Here is an 8655-nt window from a genome sequence, read left to right as displayed (position 1 = left end):
ACCGAAATTAAGCATTGTTGGGCTTGATTAGCACTTGGATGGGTGACCATCTGGGTCTATCGAGCGCTGTTGGCAAGCAGGGTGCACTCAGCCCTTGTGAGGTCAATTGATGAGCTACCTGACTGAGAAGCAGTGGCTCTAGTCACGAAAACTGACAGTGGCTGGGAGAGCAATGTGCTGACCACATGCTCCTCCACATCTGCATCAAGTGATGCCTATTAGATGATGTTGACACGGTGGTCAGTCGATACTTACGGCCCATTCAACGCCTGTTCTGATGGAGTTACTTTCCCCAGTACTATTTCTACATAACAAAGAAGTGTACAAAGGTATTTTTCATTGACAGGGAATGTGACTTAGTACACAACTTAGCAGGGTAGCGGTATTTCTATACCGCCATCCTACAGTGACCTGTATGGAAATTATAAACCAGAAGCACATTCCATCAGCTTTCTAGCTCACAAAGATTCCATAGCTGATGCAGCCTGCATGATTGTCAGGCTTCGTGGGGTTTGCCCCACCCTACGGCGTGAGAATCCAAGATGACGATGGCGGATCAGGGAGACAGGTGAAACCTGAAGCGCTGTCAGTCCAAAATAGTCGTTCTAGTTTCCGAGTCACCACAGTTTCTTCTCCCCACCACTCCTCCACACTGTTCACTCATCCAGCAAACTTAGTAGATTTGTTATGTATAACTTAGTGAATGGTTGATTATCATGAAGTGTCATCAGAAATCCCCAACCTCACATCAAATAAAAAACAGGATTACACCTTTGATTGTAAGTATTAACCCCCCCTAAATTTATATTATTATTACTATTCAAAAAATGTCTCTAAGCACTATGGGACTTAGCATCTGAGGTCATCAGTCCCCTAGACTTAGAGCTACTTAAACCTAACTAACCTAAGGACATCACACACATCCATGCCCGAAGCAGGATTCAGACCTGCGACCGTAGCAGCAGCGCGGTTCCAGACTGTAGCGCCTAGAACCGCTCGACCACAGCGGCCGTCTTATTACTACTATTATCGTTCAATGTGTGTATGTGTTCTATCGTTTTAATTTATTATTCTTCCCTGATGCACTGGAGCAAAAATCAACTCAGCATGCAGACAAATTTCCTGATGCAGCACCTGATACATCGGAGCAGTAGACATAATAGTTACCAGATTTTGAGTTTCCTCAATATTCAGTGTCTGAACTGATTATCGAGCCAGCACCCGATACACTGCGGTGGAAATCAAGTCGGCATGCAGTATTGTTTCCAGACTTTGAGTTTCCTCTATCATTTATCTTTGAACTACTCATTAAGAACTAATATTGCGTAGTGCACCAATGAATGTGGTGTTTTTCTCTGCAATATACAACCTAAATGCAAGTGACAGTAAACCAGTCATTTTAGGCTTGTCCTCAGATCATGAGTTCAGTGTAGTGGTAATTTCTAAAAAAAATCTCCGATTTAGTGTCATGACAGCAGCGTATTCAGACTACGAGTGGTACCAGTTAAATTAGAGTTCAACACATATATCTGCGGTATTCAACTCTCTTAAGTCTGTAATGTTTACTGGATTGCAATACAGTTTGTGCTGGGGACTACCCAAGAATAGTGAGAATATAAGACAGTGAGAGTAGCGTGCTGTGCGCACACTTTCAGGAATATACATTCAGAAATTTGATGTATGCTAGCTCAGCAACCCAGTGTGTCTTGGTTGAGCGTCTTGGTTGTGGCCTTATGTATATGGATTTTATCGAATTGTCTCTCTCTTGTTTACAGAGCTTACATGTCAGAATACTTCAGATGAAGTGTTTGCTATGAATTTCGATGCAGTATGTACACTCCTGGAAATTGAAATAAGAACACCTTGAATTCATTGTCCCAGGAAGGGGAAACTTTGTTGACACATTCCTGGGGTCAGATACATCACATGATCACACTGACAGAACCACAGGCACATAGACACAGGCAACAGAGCATGCACAATGGCGGCACTAGTACAGTGTATATCCACCTTTCGCAGCAATGCAGGCTGCTATTCTCCCATGGAGACGATCGTAGAGATGCTGGATGTAGTCCTGTGGAACGGCTTGCCATGCCATTTCCACCTGGCGCCTCAGTTGGACCAGCGTTCGTGCTGGACGTGCAGACCGCATGAGACGACGCTTCATCCAGTCCCAAACATGCTCAATGGGGGACAGATCCGGAGATCTTGCTGGCCAGGGTAGTTGACTTACACCTTCTAGAGCACGTTGGGTGGCACGGGATACATGCGGACGTGCATTGTCCTGTTGGAACAGCAAGTTCCCTTGCCGGTCTAGGAATGGTAGAACGATGGGTTCGATGACGGTTTGGATGTACCGTGCACTATTCAGTGTCCCCTCGACGATCACCAGTGGTGTACGGTCAGTGTAGGAGATCGCTCCCCACACCATGATGCCGGGTGTTGGCCCTGTGTGCCTCGGTCGTATGCAGTCCTGATTGTGGCGCTCACCTGCACGGCGCCAAACACGCATACGACCATCATTGGCACCAAGGCAGAAGCGACTCTCATCGCTGAAGACGACACGTCTCCATTCGTCCCTCCATTCACGCCTGTCGCGACACCACTGGAGGCGGGCTGCACGATGTTGGGGCGTGAGCGGAAGACGGCCTAACGGTGTGCGGGACCGTAGCCCAGCTTCATGGAGACGGTTGCGAATGGTCCTTGCCGATACCCCAGGAGCAACAGTGTCTCTAATTTGCTGGGAAGTGGCGGTGCGGTCCCCTACGGCACTGCGTAGGATCCTACGGTCTTGGCGTGCATCCGTGCGTCGCTGCGGTCCGGTCCCAGGTCGACGGGCACGTGCAACTTCCGCCGACCACTGGCGACAACATCGATGTACTGTGGAGACCTCACGCCCCAAGTGTTGAGCAATTCGGCGGTACGTCCACCCGGCCTCCCGCATGCCCACTATACGCCCTCGCTCAAAGTCCGTCAACTGCACATACGGTTCACGTCCACGCTGTCGCGGCATGCTACCAGTGTTAAAGACTGCGATGGAGCTCCGTATGCCACGGCAAACTGGCTGACACTGATGGCGGCGGTTCACAAATGCTGCGCAGCTAGCGCCATTCGACGGGGAACACCGCGGTTCCTGGTGTGTCCGCTGTGCCGTGCGTGTGATCATTGCTTGTACAGCCCTCTCGCAGCGTCCGGAGCAAGTATGGTGGGTCTGACACACCGGTGTCAATGTGTTCTTTTTTCCATTTCCAGGAGTGTATGATGTATCATCGTCACTAGTTGAGGTTGATGCTGAATTATGTTATGTGCATATTTGTACTTTTTTGTATAGCCTATCACATTAACCTAAATTAAAAAAGTGAAAATAAGCGATTTATTATCTCTCAAAACTATGCTTCATTTCACCAAAAACCAGAAATACGGTATGTTGAATAAACTATGCAGATTACTAGGTCACTAAAGTACAAACAGCAACTAGGATGATTCATATGTTCAGTAAGGTAGATAAAGAGAAAGTTGAGTCATGTCTCAAGGAGGAAACATTTGCCTATGGGTAGGACCATGTGGCCTGCAATTCAGGTTGAAACGAATAGATTAACATGCACAGGGTACATATGTATCTAGTAGAACAGGTCATGATATGAGGGGCCATGACTTTACTGTCCAGTTGTTGCTATGTCGAAGAGACTTAGCACATTTTACATGAGACGAAACTTCACAGTCTAGCTGTTGCGCTGTCAGAGAGTGAGCAATGTTTAACAGTAAATTCATTTTCAGGTGTTGTTGCTATGTTACAGAGACTTAGCAGCTTATACATTTTCGTTCGTTGTTGCTGGAATTAGCAGTTCATTATCAAAAGAGAAAAATTTGTGTGTTCATTGCAACCCAGCCATTTAGGTGGAATGGTAACCTATTTTTAGTATGAACCTACCTGAAACAGTTACTGTCAGCTGAGGGGGGAGGGAGTGATTGTAATAGAGGTAACATGTCTTTTGCCCAAGAGTCTATCACCTTACTGGCTGAGTTACAATTCTCACATGTCTTGATGAGGTTAGTTGCCACATTGATCACGTTCGTTGGAAGACTGCTGTAGTTTTCTGAATTATGCTGCCTATAACTGTATGTATGTCCCTGTTATTACAGATAAGGCTGCCAAGGTATGGGAAAAGGTCTACATGTTGTAGTATCTTCTGTTGCACTTTAGTGTGAGTACATGCATTTTCCTTTTAATGGGCACTGTATTCGTCTTACCATAATATATTTTTAGCCCTACAGAATTAGTGATTCAATACAGTAATGTAGTTAAGTTTGTGGTGTTTCTGCCAGAATGTCATCAGTAAAATCCAGATTCGTAAGAATAGATTGCGCACTGCAACGTACGCCCTTGTTGGAGTTGTGCATAGTTTTTCTTATTATGATAACTATGGCTAAATGAAAAGGAAAGGTGACAAAATGAAACCTGAAAGAAAAGGAAGTTCCCATATTATGTTCTTATACAGCCAGTCCTGACAAAACTCTACTATCTGGTGAGCAAGATGTATGAGACAGGCGAAATACCCTCAGACTCCAAGAAGAATATAATAATTTCAATCCCAAAGAAAGCAGGTGTTGACAGATGTGAAAATTACCGAACTATCAGTTTAATAAGTCACAGCTGCAAAATACTAACTCGAATTCTTTACAGACGAATGGAGAAACTGATAGAAGCCGACCTCGGGGAAGATCAGTTTGGATTCCGTAGAAATGTTGGAACACGTGAGGCAATACTGACCCTACCACTTATCTTAGAAGAAAGATTAAGGAAAGGCAAACCTACGTTTCTAGCATTTGTAGACTTAGAGAAAGCTTTTGACAATGTTGATTGGAATACTCTCTTTCAAATTCTGAAGGTGGCAGGGGTAAAATACAGGGAGCGGAAGGCTATTTACAATTTGTACAGAAAGCAGATGGCAGTTATAAGAGTCGAGGGGTATGAAAGGGAAGCTCCCCACACTTTCAGAAGGATGTAGGCTGCGGTAGGTACTGGGAGATGAAGAAGCTTGCACAGGATAGAGTAGCATGGAGAGCTGCATCAAAGCAATCTCAGGACTGAAGGCCACAACAACAACAACAACAGCAACTCTAGTCTAGATGCAGGTGTCTCAAAACATCAGTGACAGAATCTAGAATTCGATTTATGCTGGCAGCATTCCACAGTGATTCACGGTGTAGATTGAAAAAAGCTTTTAAAAATAGTTGGTGAATGAAGCAAGCAGACACACATACTTTTTAAATCTTTTATTTTAGTCCATAACCGGTTTCAGGCCACCTTGCACATCTTCACATGACTAACATTTTTAGTTACAAAGATGATTTGACTAGCAGCACGTCTTCTGTTCCCACAATATTGTAGTATAATGGGAGTAAAAGTATGTTACAGTCAAGCCATAGTGGTCTGTGTATATTACAAATTACCGAGAGATGAATATTATAAATGAAAAGACAGGGTTGATAACAAGTCCGATAAAGGAAAACCAAGAGTCAAGTCGTAACGAATATGTGAAATGCAGTAATATGGAGAGCTCTCAGTTTCTCAGACTGTATGTACTGCTAAATTCAGTTTTCAGACAAGAAAATTAGATTTTGCTGTAGTAGCCGCTTTCTCGTAGTTTTTTGCTACAGGAGGGTCAGCGTAAGGCTTGTGCTACCTGTAACTTATACCGTAGATCTAGCACTCTTGCAGGTCGGGACACTTGATAAGAAAGTGAATCATCATACTGTATCTGTTCCACAGTGAAAACCATGCTGGTTTCCTTATCGGAAGATATACTCGTGTGTGAACTTAGCGTGTTTCTTAACTGTTCGTATCGGTTAAAACAACGAACACCAACTATTATCGTCATTATTATTCTATTATCGTAGCTACAGTCTTGGCATTACTGTAGTAATTATTTCTCTCCCGATTCGCTTTCAGTCACTTGCTAATTTTTGTATCCCGTCAGCCTTTTCAGGACTTCGAAAATTTCTCCCTGGGCCTGTCTTTGCAATATGCAGTATTTTGTATTTACCTATGTTTGTTGGCCATTTGTTAAGATTAAGTATGTGAACTAGAACGTATATACACAGAAGAGCCAAAGAAACTATTACACCTCCCAAACATCGTGTAGGGCCCCCGCGAGCACGCAGAAGTGCCGCAACACTACGTGGCATGGACTCGACCAATGTCTGAAATAGTGCTGGAGGGAAATGACACGATGAAACCCTCAGGGCTGTCCATAAATCCGTAAGAGTACGAGGGAGTGGAGATCTCTTCTGAACAGCACACTGCAAGGCATCCCAGATATGCTCGACAATATTCATGTCTGGGGAGTCTGGTGGCCAGCGGAGGTCTTTAAACTCAGAAGAGTGTTCCGGAGCCACTCTGTAGCAATTCTGGACGTGTAGGGTATCGCGTTGTCCTGCTGGAATTGCCCAAGTTCGTCGGAATGCACGATGCACTTGAATGGACGCAGGCGATCAGACATGATGCTTACGTACGTGTTGAAGCGTCCCTTTTTGAATAAATTGTACAAGACTGTGCTTAAACTGACACACAATATTTTTAGCGCAACGCAATCTGACTTTCAGAAATCCCTACAAAATTATGGCCCTGACTAACATTAGCCTATACCTTTCAAAAGTCACTTACCTCACAAAAATCCTCGTTACTCAAGCTACCGCAATACAGCGAGCGCCACTACTGCCAGCTAAATAACAGATTCAAACTACGGAAGGCACTAACTACTCATGGGCGTAGTTAGCAAATGAAAGATTTTAATAGAGAACAAACAATGTATTTACCTCAATAGTGTTCAAAAGTCATAATGTATATAGCAGTTCATGATATCCAGTATTACAAATTTCAAAACTCCGCCATCTCTCTCCCCACATCCACCACTGCTGGCGGCTCACCTCCAACTGCGCAACGCTACGCGCTGTTCACGTCCAGCTGCCCAACACTACAATGGCAGACAACAATGCAAACTAGCCACAGACTGCACACAGCACAGCCAGTGATTTTCATACAGAGAGCGCTACGTGGCGGCGGCGTTACCAATATAAGAACCTAAACAGCCTACATATAAGAACCTAAACAGCCTACTTACAGTGTGACCTGTCAGAGTCGTATCTAGACGTATCAGGGGTCCCGTATCACTCCAACTGCACACGCCCCGCACCATTACAGAGCCTCCACCGGCTTGAACCGTCCCCTGCTGACATGTAGCTGGGTCCTTGGATTCAAGAGGTTGTCTCTCTACCCGTTCACATCCATCCGCTTGATACAATTTGAAACAAGACTCGGCCGATCAGACAACATGTTTCTAGTCATCAACAGTCCAATGTCGGTGTTGACGGGTCCAGGCGAGGCTTGTAGTCTTCAAGGGTACACGAGTGGGCCTTCGGCTCCGAAAGCCCATATCGATGATGTTTCGCTGAATGGTTCGCACTCTCGCACTTGAAAGCTGCAGCAATTTGCACTTCTGTCACGTTGAACGATTCTCTTCAGAAGTCGTTGGTCCTGTTCTTGCAGGATTTTTTCCGGCCGCAGTGATGTCGGACATTTGATGTTTTACCGGACTCCTGATATTCACGGTACACTTGTGAAATGGTCGTACGGGAAAATCCCCTCTTCATCGCTACATCGGAGATTCTGTGTCCCTCGTGCGCCGGCTATAACACCACTTTCAAACTCGCTTAAATCTTTATAACCTGTCATTGTAGCAGCAGTAACCGATCTAGTCTCCTTTTGACGTCCTCTTTGCTCCGTCCGTCATCGGTTATTTTGCTGCCTGGGAGCAGGATTCCTTAACTTCATCTACTTCATGATCCTCAATCTTGATGCTAAGTTTCTCGCTGTTCTCATTTCTGCTACTTCTCATTACTTAATTCCTTCTTCAATTTACTCTCAGTCCATATTCTGTACTCATTAGACTCTTCATTCCATTCAGCAGATCTTGTAATTCTTCTTCACTTCCACTGGGGACAGCAACTTCATCAGCGAACCTTATCATACTTTCTGTTGTGTCTAGACAAGACAGCCTAGACACAATGATAGGAAGCCGAAAGGCACGCGCTTAAACTCACGCAGGCTGGCGTGAGGTCTCAAACAGGATACGTAATGAATGCTATAAAGAAAAGTACGTAGCTTCTGGAATACTTTAATCCACATTTGTAGAACATCGCTCTTGATGATACATTAATAGAATCTCAATATCTATACCGGTAATGGCGCCTTGCTAGGTCGTAGCAAATGTAGCTGAAGGCTATGCTAACTATCGTCTCGGCAAATGAGAGCGTAATTCTCAGTGAACCATGGCTAGCAACGTCGGCTGTACAACTGGGCGAGTGCTATTACGTCTCTCTACACCTCCCGTGTGGTGGCGCTCGGTCTGCAATTACTGACAGTGGCGACACGCGGGTCCGTCGTATACTAGCGGACCGCGGCCGATTTAAAGGCTACCACCTAGCAAGTGTGGTGTCTGGCGGTGACACCACACTTTCACCTTGGATTTTAATCCCACTCTTGAACCTTTCTTGTATTTCCTTCTTTGCTGCTTCCAGGTAGAGACTGAACAGTAGGGGCGAAAGGCTACGTCCCTCTCTTAGACCTTTTTTTTTTTTGTTTAATCCGAGCGC

Source organism: Schistocerca cancellata, chromosome 1 (genome assembly GCF_023864275.1).
Source record: "Schistocerca cancellata isolate TAMUIC-IGC-003103 chromosome 1, iqSchCanc2.1, whole genome shotgun sequence".
In the NCBI taxonomy this organism is placed as follows: domain Eukaryota; kingdom Metazoa; phylum Arthropoda; class Insecta; order Orthoptera; family Acrididae; genus Schistocerca; species Schistocerca cancellata.
The sequence above is the reverse complement of the archived record's forward strand: the minus strand, read 5'-3'. Positions refer to the sequence as shown.